At 43.5% G+C, this 20,323-nt stretch overlaps 1 protein-coding gene across 1 annotated transcript in view; it reads right to left on the bottom strand.

Annotated features, from left to right (window-relative positions):
• The window catches only part of LOC138961595 (sine oculis-binding protein homolog), a 135,698-nt gene that overhangs the window by 113,330 nt on the left and 2,045 nt on the right, over positions 1 to 20,323 (bottom strand). The gene's annotated exons all lie outside the window — the stretch shown is intronic.

Below are 20,323 nucleotides of genomic sequence, written 5' to 3'. Positions count from 1 at the left end.
TGTTCACTACCGTCACTTTCACCAGACAGACTTCCATGACGGACGGTGTTCACTACCGTCACTTTCACCAGACAGACTTCCATGACGGACGGTGTTCACTACCGTCACTTTCACCAGACAGAACTCACAGCCGTCACCAGACATAACTCACAGCCGTCACCAGACATAACTCACAGCCGTCACCAGACAGAACTCAGTGTTCACTGCTACATCCACCATTTGATGTGAACTATGCAGCAAGTTGAACGAGGACCCCCTGATTCACGTCGGTGTCGGGGCGGTACCTTTGGGATCTGCCTGATGCACTGTCTACAGGGCCATCTATTGCGTTGGGGGAAATCAACAGAATTGGACTTTATTTTCCGTGGGTGACAGAATAGGCAATGCAAAAATATGCCGGAGGTACGGGGTTCAACGCGGTGCCTCAGAGGTCAAGCAACAGGAATTGAGGCAAGGACAAGGCAGCACCAGGAACGATAACTTTGTGACATTCCATGCGGTGACCCGCCCCTGGGTACTGCCACCAACAGCAGCACGTGAAAACATGAAGGACGGTGGCGGTGGCAGCGGAATCGGGGAAACAAGGAGAGGGTGAGATAGAGGGGATCAGTAAAACCACCCAAAGAGTTGTGCAGATGGATCCTCCCTGAACGTCTTGACATCAAAACCACATGTGTGCTATCTGGTGTGTGGGTAGGATCGGTAGGAAAGGGTGTAGTGGGGGTGTGGGAGGAAGGGGCACGTTTCAATTGTGGTCACGACAACACATTGTCAAGTCGGCCGGTCTGTCAGTCATGCTGTTAAGGCAAGGAAGTGATACGATCTCAAAGAGAGAGAGAGAGAGAGAGAGAGAGAAAGAGAGAGAGAGAGAGAGAGAAAGAGAGAGAGAGAGAGAGAGACAGAGAGAGACAGAGAGAGAGAGAGAGAGAGGGGTGATCACAGGCAAGGTGAAACACGATACGATGTGCGTGATCAGCAACATGACACTGCAGAATGAGCCCTCACCTCTTTGATACACTAGCTGTCACAACATGGCTACACACACACACACACACACACACACACACACACACACACACACACACACACACACATATATAAATTTATATATATACACACACGCACGCTCACACACACACACACACACACACACACTCACACACACACACACACACCCACATGCGTCCAAGTATAAAACCATCCTTTTTCCTGCGAGTCATGCCAGGACCTGTTTAGAGTGTTCTTGTAGCTGTAGCCCTGACGTTTCTATGCGAAGTAGCAGTGATCAAATTCAAATAGTGGACCAAGATATCTCAGCATATTTTGTTTCTAATGGTGCCTTTACTGTGCTATTTGTTTCACGTTGTCCTCTCGCTGTCGGCATTGTCCTGACATTCATAACAAACTTTTTTCCTTTTGGGTTAACTGATGAGAGGATCAAAATCCAAAAACAGAAGGACTGCTAAATGATGAGAGAGTTCTTCTTTATTCCCTTTGTTTCTGTGGTGCCCTTCTTTCAATGAAACCAATGATGTCCGAAGGTTTGGCACAGATGGCATAGAAAATAGAAACTGTAGGGCCAACCAAATACATAAAACAAAATGCTAAGTTTCAAGGTTGATGGTTCAATTATAGAAACGGGCATGAAAAAGCGTCATCACCAAAAACGTTTCCGTACGTGGTTTTTTTTTATTGGACAATCGACCTTTTCACCAGCGTGTTCGTTTGACAATTTCCACACAGCCACAGGTAGTTACAGACAACACCCAGCTACATACTTTGTGAAGGTAAAATTCAGAACTGCACCAGCGTGTGCAACCTGACTCAGCCTACAAGTCGCTGATGGTCTTATCTCCTGGTGTAAAGTAGATAGTTCATGAAAATGAATCTGGACGAGACTAAAACATGGAGAGACTCAAGCTCGGTAACTTGACTCAAACAATTGTATTCCAATAATTGAAAGGTGAGAAGGAGAAAACCGCACACACTCGTATTCCCTCTGCCAAAGGACTGTTTGCCGTGAACACGACACGGAAAGTAACTGAATCAATGGAAGACAAGGAGCAACCCAAACTCACTGACAGGAAACAACACGATTCCGACCGTCCTGGTGAGTTGAGACTGTCTGGGCGTCTCTGTATCAAACGGTGAAGAGAGAGATGGGGGGAGAGGGGGAGAGAGATATATATGGGGGGGGGAGAGAGAGAGAGAGAGAGAGAGAGAGAGAGAGAGAGAGAGAGAGAAAACATAGAAAAATCAACTGTTGCAAATCGGTATCTTCCATCTTTGGTTCTCACAGGCCAATCCTGCATCCGGTGTTGTTTGTGCCAAAGGCCAGGGCATCTATAGCGGGTTTGTCTCAAACAGCACCCTTAAACCTGCTAGTGTTGAGTCTCTGGCTAAGAAACGACCACCTGGCCTGAGGTTCAAGAAACAAAACCGGGTGTCACCCAACTAGATGGGATCGAGCCGCGGGATCTGATTGGTTGAAATCACAAGAAATCTCAATGTCAACCAATCTCACCCAGCGGCTACGTACCAAAAGTTGGGTGGCACCCAGTTTTGCTTCGTGCACCTCAGCCCAGGGTGACAGTCCATGACCCCACCACCATGTCGTAGAGACAGTGTGCGTGTGAAAATTTGACTGGGTCAAGCACGATACATTAGGCTAAGTCAGGAGCCCTGTACCCAGAGACAGACAGAGATCCGACTGCAGTACAGAAGCCGAGTGTGAGAATACGTGTCCCCTGACAGCGACACCACACTGCTCCACTGTTGTCGTCGTGTTTATCAGCACCTGCCATCGGACACCTCAATCAATGTAGCTGGCAGGTAACTCTACACCTTCATCAACTTACCTGTCAGGTAACTGTGCACCATCATCAAGTGGGACGGAAACCCAAGCCCCCAATCAGGGCGAGGGTGCAGGAAAGACAAGACGTTAATTAAGTCAGCGGTGATGATCCCCGGCTCCTGACACACACCTCCTGTCTTCACGCTCACACCTCGAGTGCCACCGACACTATATAGCTTGGCCTGGGTGCCACCGACACTATATAGCTTGGCCTGGGTGCCACCGACACCCTACAGTCTGAATCCAAAAACAAATAGACTGCTAACGTTCCAAACTTCAGAAGAAGAAAAACAAGAATTGTAGGTTAATGGAACGTTTATTATTGACAAAACAAAACGTTACATTTACTAGTACGTCGACCCAATGGTCTTTGAAGTTTGTTTTTGTTTGTTTGTTTGCTTAACGCCCAGCGGACCACGAAGGGCCATATCAGGGCGGTGCTGCTTTGACATATAACGTGCGCCACACACAAGACAGAAGTCGCAGCACAGGCTTCATGTCTCACCCAGTCACATTATTCTGACACCGGACCAACCAGTACTAGCACTAACCCCATAATGCCAAACGCCAGGCGGAGCAGCCACTAGATTGCCAATTTTAAAGTCTTAGGTATGACCCAGCCGGGGTTCGAACCCACGACCTCCCGATCACGGGGCGGACGCCTTACCACTAGGCCAACCGTGCCGGTGTCTTTGAAGTAGACAGACAAACACTAATGATACAAACAATGAACTTATCTTAGAAGCTCGCTGGCATCTTGAAAGCAAGTTACATCCACGCCTCCAAGATAAGTTCACTATTTGTATCATAAGTGTTTGTCGGTCTGTATATTTAAAAGACCATTGGGTCGACGTACTTGTAAATGTAACCTTTTTGTTTTGTTAATAATAAACTTCCCATTAACCTACCAATCTTTTTGTGTGACCCTACAGCTCGGCCTGTGTGCCTCCGACATACCCCTTATCTTAAAGTTCCCGATTCCAAGCAGTCTTATCTTTTGCCAGGCGAGTACGCATACTTATTTCATAATTAAGATGTATCACAAGTGCGTTATTAAACACAAGTTAACAACAATCATTGCTTGCAGTCGACGCGCAGATTATACGCGCCCTTTAAGCTTTCCCCAAAGCCAATATTCCTAAAAGTAGAATAGGTAATTCTGGGAATCAAGGGAAGTAACTCTCAATTCGTGCAAACCTTTGATCTTTCATACACCACTCAAATGCTCTGGAATGAAGAAGTATAGAAGAAAATAAAAGAAGTAATGGTTTAGGAAAAAAGGAGAGTTGAAAGATAAAATAAAAATAAAAACATGTTTTTGCTTGCTGCGAGATTCGAACCCGACAAAACCTGAATTGCTTTCCGGCGCGCTACGGATTGCACTAACGGGGCCAAATCGTTCTTCGGGGCACGAAAGAAACAACCAGACATTTTTACCCCGACAGTTACTCTTGAATTCTTGAACATGGTGGCCTTTACCGACTGGTCGGTTCCCGAGTTGCTCCCTTCGAAGTTTATGTGCTCTACACTCTTATGATCTGATTCTTCGAGTTGTTTGAACTTGATGACTGCCCCTATTCGCCCGTTCACTTTGTAATTTGGAAAGGAAAATTAAATATAACTGACATCAAGTGTGACCGACCTAATGTTGGCACTACCAACACCGCAACGCATTGACCAATTACCGAAGGGCACTTCACAAAAATGATTTCCCTATCCAGAATTCCCTCTTGATTTAGAAAATGTGATTGTTTCGTAGCTATGATGACGCCCTCTGAACGTTATATTGTATCAACGGAAGCAACTAGTTGCAAGCGGCCGTTGACAGAGACAACGATGAGTGTTGAAAGCTTGTAAGGTGATAATTATGCTTATAGATGTATATCTATATTTGGTTATTATCATAGATATATATTTAAACAAACAAAACTATAACAAAACACAGAACATTTCCAAACCGGCAAGGAGACATGAATTTGATAGTTAAAATGTATTCTGAAAGCCTCAACCAACATCAATAATCACTTTCCAACATCACCAGCCTATGAATACTCAATTCCCCGCACTTCGTTTGACACGACCTCATTTACATTTGTTTGTTTGTTTGTTTGTTTGTTTGTTTGCTTAACGCCCAGCCGACCACGAAGGGCCATATCAGGGCGGTGCTGCTTTGACATATAACGTGCGCCACACACAAGACAGAAGTCGCAGCACAGGCTTCATGTCTCACCCAGTCACATTATTCTGACACCGGACCAACCAGTCCTAGCACTAACCCCATAATGCCAGACGCCAGGCGGAGCAGCCACTAGATTGCCAATTTTAAAGTCTTAGGTATGACCCGGCCGGGGTTCGAACCCACGACCTCGGCCTCCCGATCACGGGGCGGACGCCTTACCACTAGGCCAACCGTGCCGGTCCTCATTTACATGATATACACACGAGTGGTTTGAACGATATTGTTATCTAATTAGTGGTCTCTCTCGCGTATGTAGGATAAACATTAATACTCCCTTTTCAACATCACCAGCCTATCAATACTCAATTCCCTGCACTTCGTTTAGCATACTGCTGTGCTACATGTTTTCAATGCTTCATACACTGAATTAAAAAAAATCAATTACTACTCTTCAAAAAGCAAAAACAATAGAAGTTATTAAATTAAACGTTTGTTAGAGTACAGAACTGAAAACAATACTGCCTGTGTATATTTTGTGTACGTGTTGTTCACAACGTTAAACGATATCCCAATCGATGTCCCCATCAGTTGAGCTGTTATGTCTTCTTTTGTGGTGAATTAAACAGTCCTCTTGTGTTTTCGGATTCCTGGATTCCATATATATACCGCAACACGGTGGCCTAGTGGTAAGGCGTCCGCCCAGTGAGCGGGAGGTCGTGGGTTCGAACCCCGGCCGGGTCATACCTAAGACTTTAAAATTGGCAATCAAGTGGCTGCTCCGCCTGGCGTCTGGTATTATGGGGTTAGTGCTAGGACTGGTTGGTCCGGTGTCAGAATAATGTGACTGGGTGAGACATGAAGCCTGTGCTGCGACTTCTGGGCGTTAAACAAAAAAAACAAAAACAAAAAAAAATATATATATATATCGCAGTCTCTTTCCGTTTGATAGGGCGGACTACCTCCAGGCGACATGGCTGAGCAACGGACATGACTCGTATCAAATATCCTGACTATCAAGTTAATGTCGTTGCTTCCATTTCAGTGATGACTCGCGGCGTGCCGTGAACCAGGTAAGGCGGGGTTAAGCCAGGTTAACGACTGAAGTCATTAAAGCCATACGGGGGAGGAAAGGACCCGTTACAGCCTTTTTGAAGAGCCAACGGTGGACACTTTTTATTATTTAAACTAATCAAATAAACGTTTGTATAATGCTTAAGAAGAAAAGTTTTTCATTAATTAGTCTTCGACTCGTCGGCATTATAATGGCCTCATCAAAATGTCGGGCTCTATTGCTACGCTGATAGCACAATAGCTGTAACATTGCTACAACAAAACACAATATTTAAAAAAATCCGCCACATACAACCCAGTCCAAGTGTCCTTGGCAAAGCTTGATGCACCTGGGCAGGTTGGAGCCAATGTCACAGCAAAGCCCATACCCGTGATGATACGGTTACTGGACACCCCTTGGATGATACGGTTACAGGATACCCGGGATGATACTGTTACTGGATACCCGGGATGATACGGTTACTGGATACCCGGGATGATACGATTACTGAACACCCGGGATGATACGGTTACTGGACAATCCTTGGACGATACTGTTACTGAATAACCCTTGGATGATACGGTTACAACATACCCCGGATGATACGGTTACAACATACCCCGGATGATACGGTTACTGGATACCCGGGATGATACGGTTACTGAATACCCGGGATAGTGAGGTTACTGGACAACCCTTGGATGATACGATTACTGGACACCCGGGATAATAGGGTTAAAAGGGAAAGAGAGAATGCTTTATGTCTTACAGGCTAAATATTTCACCTCTTAAGGACAAGATATGGGTTATATGATTCGAGTTTTACGCCCTCACGGCTTTTGACGAGATACACAAGGGTTTTCGTAATTAGGTGGCATCAGCCATCTGCACTTATGGCAGAATGACCAAGATCTTTTACGTGCCATTGTGGTGACACGGGGGTGGGACATGGCTTCCGTCTCTGGGTATGCACAAAAAGTTGACCCGTGTCCGTCCTGGCCCGAATTCGAACCTGCGATTGGGTTACTGGACCACCTTGCACATCACAACCCACATCACACACAGGGTGTGGATAAGAGGATGTGCCAGATTGGAGACAGAACGAACGAAAAAAAGAATAAAGTGAGCTTCCCATTAAGCAATCTGTCATCGACCTGCCAAACACGGCCCCACCTACCTGTTGTTTTTACCTTGCGTCGTAAGTGATGTCTGTCTTTGTTTCCCATCCTTTTGTGTTTCTTTTGATTTGTGGCAGTAGGGAGCCGAATGAAGACAGGCAGAGCTGTAAATAGCTTGAAACAAAGGGGGGAAATGATATTGTGAGACACGGGGAGTATGGGGGGATCTATATGCACACGATCGATGATGGAAGCGGAGGTGGGGGATGAGGGCTAGAAAAAGACATGGCAGCAGGCATTGCATCACGATATCTGTTAAACTGAGAGTGAGACGACTGGTTGTGGTGGTGGTGGTGGTGGTTGAAACACGCTTAGACGCAGTAAGGGAACACCAGTGTACGCAATTGTTTCATAGGAAGATGACAAGCTCATCACCCAGCCTTACGATCCATGGGAAAGCAATGTCTGATGTGGATTGACTGGTCTATGAGACAGGTGTGTGTGTGCGTGTGTGTGTGTGTGTGTGCGTGTGTGTGTGTGTGTGTGTGTGTGTGTGTGTGTGTGTGTGTGTGTGTGTGTGTGTGTGTGTGTGTGTGTGAGAGAGACAGAGAGACAGACAGTGAGGGAGAGAGCTAACGTACATGTTCAGTATGTTTTGGCAAACTATGTTACGAAGGTGATATTTCTTTATTTAACTGAGACATTTCAACCATACAAATTGATTTCATTAATAAATACCGGTTTCATATATATAAATCTTAAGCCGACTTAGGTTGACCAAATGTCGCCAGTGACAGACAGACAGACAGACACACACACACACAAGCCGTATATAGATATAGATAGATACAGGGTTACCCAAAACAAATGCTACCCTCAAAAATGCTAATTACTTCTACATCTGTAGACCGAATCATTTTATATTTTGGGTACATAAACTTCTGCCTATGCATGACCCTTCCACAAAGTTGCAAGTTTGTAGATGAAATGGATTGACTTTTGTTGTATTTCAAACAAAGTTGCCAAAATCGGCGATCAACTCAACAGTATGAAGTTTGACATTGAGCGGTAGCAGTACTTATCTAGTTTAAACCCTCCAGACTTTTACTTATGGATTATCTGAATGTCTTAGTATACAAAAACATCCCCTTGACATCCTAGATCATCGGTGACCTTAAGAAAGCAGTACTGTAACAGCTAGGTTCAGGGCAATCCCTAGGCAGGAAAGCTTTCGCGCCATTGACAGATCGGAGGTGTAATTTGGAACACATTTTTGAGAAAATGTCAATGTCGGACCATGTTACCTACAGACTCAAAACTGTGCAGAATGGTTGTGGACGAAGTGAAGTCCATGCACAACAGCTACGAAAATATTTGCTGAACTCAAATGACTGGAAAAATTAACCCCTTTGTTGTAAAATTACACTTGAGCAATGTCGCTCAAAATTCATCAATGGCATGAACGCATTCATCCATGGGAAGTGCCCAGATCCTGCCTGCAGTTGATGTATTCAATTCACTGATTGTCTAATGTTGATTCAGTAAGGGTACACTATGTCATTCGAATTATCCCAAAGGTAACAATCTTGAGGGCTTAAATCGGGTTAGTTTGCCACCGCTCAGTTTCAAACCTCGTACTGTTGAAACGATCCCCGAATTTGGCAACTTGTATTGAAATAGCCCAAAAGTCAGACCATTTTAGCTATACCATTGTCATTTTATGGAAAGGTCATGCATTGTCTGAAATTCATGTCCCCTAAATATGAAGTGATTCGGTCAGCAGATGTAGAAGTTATTAAACAATGTGTGGGTTGCATTTTTTGGGGGTCACCCTGTACTATGTTTTTGTTGCATGTCTGCATCATTATCTACTGGAGTATTTCTGAGAACAAGTAAAGAGAATACATTCTAATTGCCAATTAATATACGTTATAATCATTTGAAGGATAGAAAATGCATGTCACAAATTGGTACACAGCTCTGGACACACCCTTATACAACGCATTTCCACCTATAACAGGTAGACTTGACGTTCAATGACACCAGACACCACCGAACGCTGCAACTAAACAAATAAAATGTCACTGTGCGAAATCTGACACTACAAGCGATGTTTTGTTGCAACGCTATAGCGAATGACAGGGCAACTGTTTTGAACGACACCAGTTGTCATTAAATCGTTCCCGTCACTCGTGTGCACGTACGAAATGTCAAGTCTCCCACTGAACAATTTATATACCAACTACACCACTGACTCACAACGTGGTAGAGCACTGGACTTGTGATCCAAAGGTCGCAGGTTCGACTCCGGACCGGGACGGACACGGGTCAACTTTATGTGCAGACCAAGAGACGGTAGCCATGTCCCACCCCCGTGTCACCTCAGTGGCACGTAAAAGACCTCGGTAATTCTGCCACAAGTGCAGATGGCTGATACCACCTAAACACGCATACACGTGTGTATCTCATCAAAAACCGGGAGGGCGTAAAACTCGAATTATCATATAACCCATATCTAGTATATATTTCGAAATATTTAGCCTGTAGGACATGAAGCATTCTCTATTTTAACTCACAACGACCCAACCAGGTCTCTAGCCAACTCCATACATCCTACTTGTCACCCACCTCCAGACCCGTGCCATGGTGACTGGAACTTCGAGCACGACAGCCTTCTTTCTTAGTAGCGGTCTTTTTTTTCAAAACCACATCATCATCTGGGTCGGGGTAACACCTGGGTTTACATGCCCTTTCACAATAAAATAATGACACGAAGAAGTTTGCGGGAAATTTGATGCCGGTGTAACACGACAAAATTACTCCCACGAGATTTTTACTCCGGAGTAAACATTTCGTACGAAAAAGTTACTCCCTTTACGAAAAAAGTACTCTCCCATTGCACGAGAAAATTACTCCCCAAGACAGGTGAGTTCCGAGAAAACATTTCGTACAAAAATGTTACTCCCCTGACGAATAAATAACGAATAAATTACTTCACCACGAGCAATTTAACTTCCCATGCCAGGTGTACGAAATTTGTACTCCCTTGTCCCCTGTTAGTCTTGGTGGTGGAAGGGGTGGAAGGAGGGTAGCGCGACATTCGTGTGCGCGAGATCACTTATTGGCATTATCCCTTCGCCCGCATCCCATTATTGCGTACGAGATTTTTACTGGAAGTAAAAATAATGGGGAGTAAAAATTTCGTGGAGGGAGTAATTTGTTCGTGCCTTGGGGAGTTCTTTTCTCGTACGAAAAGTGTACTCGGAGTAAGAATTTCGTACGAAATATTTACTCCGGAGTAAATTTTTCGTGGAGTAAACATTTCGTGTTACACCGGACGTTTTATTTTTCCCCTCTATGTCACGCGACCAATGGTGTCAAAATACATGTACACTCGGGTTTTCCGACAAACAAATCAATGATCAAATAAAAAAAATATAAAAAACTTAAGTCGATGTGAGGCACTAAAATCACCAAAATTAAACTTGGAGAATACATGGAATAACTTAGTTTTCTGGGTAGTTATTGAAGTGACTTTTGTAAAGAAATGAAACATATGTGAGTACTACAGGACATAGACTGCCGTCTATATTTGGCACAAAGATACACATACCTTTTATGTACAATCATATAGAACGATACCGGCACGGTTGGCCTAGTGGTAAGGCGTCCGCCCCGTGATCGGGAGGTCGTGGGTTCGAACCCCTCCGGGTCATACCTAAGACTTTAAAATTGGCAATCTAGTGGCTGCTCCGCCTGGCGTCTGGCATTATGGGGTTAGTGCTAGGACTGGTTGGTCCGGTGTCAGAATAATGAGACATGAAGCCTGTGCTGCGACTTCTGTCTTGTGTGTGGCGCACGTTATATGTCAAAGCAGCACCGCCCTGATATGGCCCTTCGTGGTCGGCTGGGCGTTAAGCAAACAAACAAACAAACAAAATATAGAACGATTTTTTCAGAAAAGACTACAGTTGAATTTATATTAATTTTGAAATAAGGATTAATGAATATGCGGTTAGAAATTCATTATTTCTTATTACAAAAATGTATATATATAAATTCAAATGTAGTCTTTAGTAAAAATATCGTTCTATACGATTGTAGATAAAAGTCATGTGTATCTTTGTGACAAATATCATGCATTTCTGATGTATGATATCGCTGTAAAACCGTTTCATAGAAATCCAATATGGCGACTGTTTTCATAGCAACAGTGATCTGTGTCCATTAATATTTACAAATTTTTCATTCATTGTTATAAGTCACTTCAATAACTACCCAAAAAACTTGGTTATTCCATGTATTCTCCAAGTTTAATTTTAGTGCCACACATCGCTACATTGGGGTGTGCACGTTAAAGATCCCACGATTGACAAAAGGGTCTTTCCTGGCAAAATTGAAAAGGCATAGCTAAAAATGTCCACCAAATACCCGTGTGACTTGGAATAAAGGCCGTGAAATGTGAATGCTCGCCCTAATAGGCTTGAGGTTTGCTGGCCGATGTGAATGCGTGATATATTGTGTAAAAAATTCCATCTCACACGGCAGAAATTAATATGTAAATCGCCGTGAGCTCTTGTGAGAAACGGCGATTAATAAATGTCCATTATTATTTATTTATTATTATTATCGCCTTAAATGCATCAAGCGGCTGTATCTACACACTGTGACCCAGACGCCAAAGGCGCAATTTCTTTGAATCTTAAACAAATAAATTCACAGCATAAACTGTCACATGACTGATTCTATAAAATATAACTGGCACATGACTGACTCAATGTAATGTTGACAGGTGTGACGAATTTATCTATCGAATATCACCACGAATGTCCTTCACTTGCAAAAAACGGACACGCTTTTCTCTCTCAAATAAGAGTTCCTCTTTAATTTGACGAGGAAGCAACATTTCTGTCTGGGGTATAATGAGGGCCCCAAAGGGTTTAAAATCGTGATCGTGATTGGCGTTTTTTGACCTTTCTGTGACCGTGATTGCCGAAATTTCCATTTCTGTGATCGTGATGGGATTTTGCTCGTGATCCGTGATGACAAAAAAATCAAGTCTCGTGATCGTGATCGTCATTTGTTTTCGTGATCGTGATGGGCATTATCGCAAAGCATTTTATTTTCAACGTACATTTTTCACAGCTGTATCACTCTATGATCCTCTATTCGTCAAGGAGCCAATCCCGATTGAAGGGAAGCAACAACACATTCAGAAATATGATTTTGACAGCGATTGCTTCCTTTAAGAGAACCAATCACACAAAAAAAGAGATCCAATCAGAAGGCGAATTGCAAAAGTCTGCCAAACTTCATCCAATGGAAGGGCTTCGTGCTAAAGTTTTGAGTGCATTCAGTCAAATTCGAATTCGAAGATCAAAAATGGCGTGCAGCGGTACTGTCATCGAACCTCTGTTATATTTTGTGGATTCAAGCCAGACCAAAGCATGCGGCGAGAATGCGTTCCTTGATGGAAAGGTCCGGCTACGGGTCCGTCTTTCCGAAGACGAAATGTCAAGGTATGTTGATCTATTCAGGGCCGGACTAGGTAAGTACTAGGGGGGGGGTTACAGATGGGGGTCCAGGGGGCAAAGCACCGGGGTGGGGGTGGGGTTCCAGGGGGCGAAGCCCCCTTGGTGGGGTTTGCAAGGGGGCGAAGCTGAACGTTTTTTGATGTTTCTGGAGGGAAAGGAAGCCTCTCCTTGAACGAAAAAGGTAAATTCGACAGCAAGCTGTATAGGCAATGAAGAAGAATTGAGATTGTAAGGACTCATACTTTTCATCACAAAAATCGTTGAAGACAAATGTCTTTCGAAAGGGGGTGAGAGGTGCGATTTCTCCTCGGATTTCATGATGATCCAGATGCAACCCCCCCCCTCCCCGTCCCTCCCCCACAAAAAAGCGTTTGGGAGGTACATGCTTAAGCCGGGGGGGGGGGGGGGTTGTGCAACCCCTGTAACCCCCCCTAGTCCGGCCCTGTCTATGTTGCCCTATGACTGTTCTGAATGTAGGCAAAGATCTTGAAATTTGTTCAAGATCTTTGAGTCTGATTGAGATCATTGACATTGTCGACATTGCCACGTCCGCTGTCACTCGCTCAGTGTGACCTCGACTGGCTCGAGTCCGATCGAGTCTGCGTGTAGCCAAAACCGAAACTAGAAATTTGTTTTTCATCCCAGCAACGTGGACACGCTAATTGTCGCTTCTTTGCATTAAGCTTGGATTTATTTTAGCGCCTGTAAACTTATCAACAATGGGTTAAATTAAGGAACTATGGCGGGGAGACGTGCCAGTTTGGGTCACTTGATCCTCATGTCAAAATCGATCAAAGTCATGTTCGTTGGGGATTTTGTTATTATAGACTCTACCATCACACATACATGTACTTTAATTTCAATCCACCCAATAGTTTTTGAGAAAATGAGTTTAAAAGATTTAGCTCTGGAAATGTGAAATTGTGCAAGTATATATATTCATGTGTGTGAGTGAGGGTGTGGGAGTTGAATGTGTATGAGTGCAGGGGCGGATTAGGGGGGGGGGAGGGGTTACAGGGGTTCCGGACCCCCCCCCCACCCCCCGGCTGTCAACAAATAAAAAATTAATACTAACTTTAAAAGAAATAATGAGTGGCTGCTGACACCAGTTGATCATGTTTAAAATCAAGGATAAGCCATAAATTGTTCATAAAATAGCTAAAAAAAATTCAGCATCTGGGGGGCTAAGCCCCCCAGACCCCCCAACGGGGCCTTGCCCATGTGCCCCACAAGGTCTACCCCTGGACCCCAGGTTGTAACACCCCCCCCCTCTCTGGCTTAACTGCTCCGCCCCTGGAGTGTAATATATTCCTGTGAGTGTCTGTGTGAGAGAGAGAGAGCGAGAGAAAAAAACAATGAAAACAACATTCTTGTTACTGATTACAAATCATGATAATGTATTTCTATGTGTGAATGAAAGAGAATTCACACACACACACAAAAAAGTGCAACAGTTGTCACTTTGTGTTGAATAAACAATAGATCCAGAGGAGCGAATAACTGTGTGGTTGTGTTTACTTTGACACGTGTTTTCTGTACCTGCAACTTTTACCGTGACCGTGATTTGCTACTGGTGTTCGTGATCGTGAAAACAAAAATCAAGGTAACTGTGATCGTGAAAGCTAAAATTTCCCTTCCCGTGATCGTGATGATACCCCCCCTTTGGGGCCCTCTATAATTATATCGAATGCAAAAGCTGAGTCCAGGCCCCAAAAATGAGATCGTTACACCGGAACCTGGTCGGATAAATGCCGCATGTCAGTTTCAGGTGTGACAATGCTGTTATCATTCTGCCCGTGATACCCGTGATAAAACGACGGTCTAGATCTGAATGATATACATTAACCAACTGACACAACCCTTGGATATACATCTGTATCATATTACACAGAGAACTGTCCCGCTCACTTGTTTGATGGCGTAACAAATGACTGACAAACACGCAGCGTACCTTGGTCCTGACACTCCAGGTACGAACACCATCACTGCAGTGCGACACGACGAACGATCCGCAACACGACACACAACATAATTATCCAGCTATCATTTGGATGCTCACTTACAATCAGTCCTGATTGGTAGTCAAAGAGTTCGGTGGATTACAGCAACACGAAAATACCCAGCATGCTTCCCACGAACGCGGCGTATGGCTGCCTAATTAGTGGGGTAATAACGTTCATACACGTAAAAACCCACTCGTGCAAAAGCATGAGTGAACGTGGGAGTTTCAGCCCATGAACGAAGACGACGACGACGACGACGAAGAAGAAGAAGAAGAAGAAGAAGAAGAAGAAGAAGAAGAAGAAGAAGAAGAAGAAGAAGAAGAAGAAGAAGAAGAATATATTATATATAGTACACTAAAATTGTAATACTTGTACATTGTAATGTGTTATATGCACAGTGTGAACATATCACCTATATATATTATATATCACCCTCCTGTATATGCGATATGAACACTGTGAACTGCAAAACATCATAGATATCATCCTCCAGTGACTCATCTGGCCATAACACGCGATACGTGTCAAGACAAAGCCCCGGATCACGTAACACATTGTCAGGCAGCCATATTGCATTCCGTGTATAATATTCTCATGTAGGCAACTCGAGCAGCCTGTCAAATGCTGACTGCTGCATCCCCCTTACTGGTGATCGGCCTCTTACTGCGGCTGTCTTAGTGCTTCAAAAGCTCAAGACGTTGGGTAAATTAAAAAAAAAAAAAAAAAACCAGCAAAAACCACAATTTTAGAACGGCCTGGGTGCGGGTCGAAAAGAACTCTATCTGAGCATGAAAAGTGGCTTGTTCATTTCAATGCTGGTTATTCTCTCAGGTGCCAGGCAAATGGTTCCGAATAACTGCCACTTACTCTGTCTCTATTACACATGTGACTGTCGTATGCATTTAGAGCGCTTACTTCCCTTGGAACTCTGTCATCAGCACCAAATTAAATCACTTTGGTGAAAAAATCAAGGCAAAATTAAACAAAACAAAACAAAACAAAATAAACCAATACAAAACATCCTTCTCTTGCATTCCCCCCACCCCCACCCCACACACACACACACACCCCTTTTTAAAAAATTTTTTAATGGAGAAAGAAAACTATATATAGACGGAAAGTAGTCAAGAAATGAAATAACGTCACTAAGAATCTGTGTTTTCTGACGGATTTTGTTACATGACCTTCTTTTGTACAACGTGAGGAATGTCTAGACAAGTCTGAAGAAACGTACAGCCACAAACTCGTGTGTGAGGATCAGCTTTCCAGCATCGCTCTTGCAGGTAACCGGGCCAGAACACACAGATATGTACTGTAGACTAGATACATTATGTGGCCAGACCACAGAAAAAGAAACTTCAAGACTGAGAAAGTTTGTGGGCCGGCAGCACTGGGTTGGGGCTGAGCTGTGTGATGGGTTTCTAGCCAGGTGAGCGGCTGGGCGACTGCCTACTGTTTCCCTGATCACTTTTCAGCCAGGTAGAGGAACATGAAGACTACCCACTGGCTCCCCGATCCCCCATTCCCACCCTACCTCCCCCTCTCTCTTCCAGGTAGGCCTGTGTTGAGAGCTGGCAGAAGGCCCGTGTTTACCTGACTGGGGCAACCAGAGCCCCGTCACGGAGTCGTGTTTCTCTCTGCCGTACCAACTGCACGTGCACCAAATGGGGGGTCGGGTGGGGGAGGGTGGAGAGGGGGGGGGGGTGGGGGGGGGGGCGGGGGGGTTGCGAGGGTCGGGTGTAGAGTTGTACAGTGGTGGGGGAGAGTGACCCTCTCTGTACACACGTTCGCCTGGTACTGTACAAAGGGCCATGCATGGAGATCGTTCCCTTCCATTATAGTGTAAATCGAGTCATTCTGTAAACCAAACTGAGATCTGTCCAAACAGCTGTGTGCAAGGAACACCTCAAACACAACAAGAATGTGTTGTTGATCAGCAGACCCGTGGTCATAGATCTAAGAACACTGTCAATGTGTTGGAATGTCTTTATTCAACAATGACCACGGGTCTGTAACAAACGAAATGATATATGATTATCCTCTAGATAGGGTAGGCGGATCCTCCCACTTGGACACACGAATACGCAAAAAAGAAGAACAAACAAACAAACAAACAAACAAACAAACAAACAAACTAACAACAACAACAGCAATTTGTTACTGAATAAACTTGTTTAAACCAACATGTCTGCTACCCGCGCAGAGTGAAACTTTTTGTTGAATTTATTCCGCAGACTGAAACTTTGTCAATTACGAAATGAATTGAGCGAAACATCCCCGCTCTGCACACAAAGCAGCCAGGCTGTTGACACGTGTCCAGGTGAAGGCGTGCTGTTATCCCATGTAAAACTGGCCTGGCTAGCTCAGCTGTATGGTGGTCAACAAGGGGCTTTCCGCGGGAAGGGAGGCATCTTTACAATGACATAAAACGGAACTACTTTTTCCGTCCAATTATCTTCAGCACATGTGGTTGTTGTTTTGTTGGTGGTGGTGTAAAATTTCTGTTACAGCGTTTCCTAATACTTTAAAAAGTAAACGCCTTTCACCAGACGGCGCTGACACGGCCATAATGGAGAGTAAATCGTACACAGCATTAGCAGACAGCGGTGAGACAAGATAATGGAAATGTAGTCGTACAAAACATTAGCATAGGACACACTTTGTTGGGACTTTGGCAATGATGTGTGCAGTGCACGTCACGTGGTACTTTGACTTCTTGGTTTATTATACAAATAACCTCGCTCTACACCTATTTATTGTTCTTTCTTTCTGTCACAGTCTTTCTCTCTTTCTTTCTTTCTTTCTTTTGTCCTTTCTTTCTTTTCTTTTCTTTTCTTTCTTTCTTTCTTTATTTGCTTCGCTCTTTCTTTCTGTGAGGGGAATTGTGCCCAACGCGGTCAGATTTCTCCACCGATCGGACAGGCAGAAGAAACCGGCCAACTGCTGCACTGAGAGTTGCCCTCCTCCCACCGCCAGTACCTCCATTATACCTGGCAGCACACGGGGCAGCCAAACCCGCCCTTCTCAGGTGTTACACCTGTTTCTGATCTTTTCCGCCACTGGGTGGGTAGGGGTCAGTCAATGGTCATAACTGTATTCCAGACGAACGGCCCCTTTGAAACTTGTTTCTGTATGTTACTGTATATCGACATTGGAATGCATCATGCTCTCTCTCTCTCTCTCTCCCTCCTCCCTCCCTCCTCCTCTCCCTCTCTCTCTCTCTCTCTCTCTCTCTCTCTCTCTCTCTCTCTCTCTCTCTCTCTCTCTCTCTCTCTCTCTCTCTCTCTCTCTCTCTCTCTATACAAGCTTACCAATCTGTTTCTCTAACAGTCGCGACGTGCCCAATACAACAAGGACACTGACAGACGTGACGGGGGCCCTTTGAAAAGGAGAATAGAATGGACAATTTTCCTTGACGCCCACACACGCTTGTATAATCTTATTAGAGACATCAAATGATACGCTTAAACAAAAAAGAAAAAGAAAAAAAAAAAGAAAAAAAATGGAAAAAAAGAAAAAAGAACAGAGATTGCAGCAGAAATGTAACCATTTATATATATTGGCCATATCTTTGTGTAAAAAGAGGTTTCAGCTGGAATAAGATGATATGCGGTGTAACTGCGCCTTGCAATGTGAAAATAAAACCGGTTTAACCAAACTCATGTACACGCCGATGACGTCTGAATATAAACTCATCAAAAATATTATTGCACCTATTTTCATACCCCAACTAAAACATTTATTACCGTATCATTTCACTCAAACTGTCTATTCAATTACTTAATTACTAAGAGGGCGGTCACGTGACTCCTGTAAAAGAAATCTTTGATCCAAAGAATGTACCAGGCCGCCAAGTTAAGTGCCTTTAATGGCATGGAAAGTTTGAATGAAATGACAAATTAATGAATGATTTAGTTGGGGAAGGAAAATGGGTGCAATAATGTTTGGCCGAGTTTATATTAGACTGGTTCAGACAGTAGACAATCATAAACTCTGAAACTGTAAAAGATCATGAACAACCATCATAATAAAACCGAACCAGATAAACAAGACACAAAATACAACATAGGTCACCGTCTGCAAAAGGACTTGCAATGTTAGGATTATTCTCAAGAACATAAATTGCAAATGATGATACAAAGGCAGCACAGAATCTATCAGGCCAAAAAAAAAAAAAAAAATAGGTGTGGTTACGGTAACATAGCCAAAAAAAATAGGGTAGGTAGGTAGGCAACCACTTTTTTTTTTAAACTTTTTTTTCTAATGTGTACAAATTAAACCTACTTGACAGGGAAATAAGTGTGCGACTCGGGCGCTTTCGCTTTCATTGCGTTTTTTGCACTCGTTTTTTTTGTTTTTTGTTGACAAATGTAATAAAAAGTTATAGGATTGGCCCCTAAAATTAGGGTAGGTCGGGTTACCGTAACCACACCTATTTTATTTTTAGGCCTCATGAGAGTGTTTCAACAAAACGGTTATCAGCAAACAACAACACAATTAATAACAAAACAAAACAAACAAGTCGCGTAAGGCGAAAATACAACATTTAGTCAAGCTGTGGAACTCACAGAATGAAACTGAACGCACTGCATTTTGTCACAATGACTGTAGTCCGCCGCTCGTGCAAAAGGCAGTAAAATTGACGAGCCTGTTTAGCGCGGTAGTGGTTGCGCTGAGCTGCATAGCACGCTTTTCTGTATCTCTCTTCGTTTTAACTTTCTGAGCGTGTTTTTAATCCAAACATATCATATATCTTTATGTTTTTGGAATCAGGAATCGACAAGGAATAAGGTGAAATTGTTTTTAAATCGATTTCGAAAATTTAATTTTAATCATAATTCTTATATTTTTAACTTTCAGAGCTTGTTTCTATAAGATGAACGTAATTTTAGATCGTTTTATAAAAAAATAATTTAAATTACAATTTTCAGATTTTTAATGACCAAAGTCATTAATTAATTTTTAAGCCACCAAGCTGAAATGCAATACCAAAGTCCGGGCTTCGTCGAAGATTGCTTAGCCAAAATGTCGATCAATTTTATTGAAAAATGAGAGTGTGACAGTGCCGCCTCAACTTTTACAAAAAGCCGGATATGACGTCTTCAAAGACATATATATAAAAAAATGAAAAAAACGTCTGGGGACCCAGGAACTTTCATGTAAAATTTCATAAAGATCGGTCCAGTAGTTTACTCTGAATCGCTCTACACACACACACACACACACACACACACACACACACACACACACACACAGACACAGACACACATACACCACGACCCTCGTCTCGATTCCCCCTCTATGACTGTTAAAACATTTAGTCAAAACTTGACTAAATGTAAAAACATAACACCATTCCAAGCACTGTGTGTATGCGTGCGCATGTGTGTGATTTGCAGAGAGAGAGAGAGAGAGAGAGAGAGAGAGAGAGAGAGAGAGAGAGAGAGAGAGAGAGAGAGAGAGAGAGAGAGAGAGAGAGAGAGAGAGAGAGAGAGACGTACACAGCGAAAGAAAGTCAGAGATCCGGACAAAATAAAAGACAGACAGACAGACAGACAGACGGACGCACACACACACACACACA

This window comes from Littorina saxatilis, linkage group LG3, assembly GCF_037325665.1.
Source record: "Littorina saxatilis isolate snail1 linkage group LG3, US_GU_Lsax_2.0, whole genome shotgun sequence".
In the NCBI taxonomy this organism is placed as follows: Eukaryota; Metazoa; Mollusca; class Gastropoda; order Littorinimorpha; family Littorinidae; genus Littorina; species Littorina saxatilis.
The sequence above is the reverse complement of the archived record's forward strand: the minus strand, read 5'-3'. Positions and strand labels throughout refer to the sequence as shown.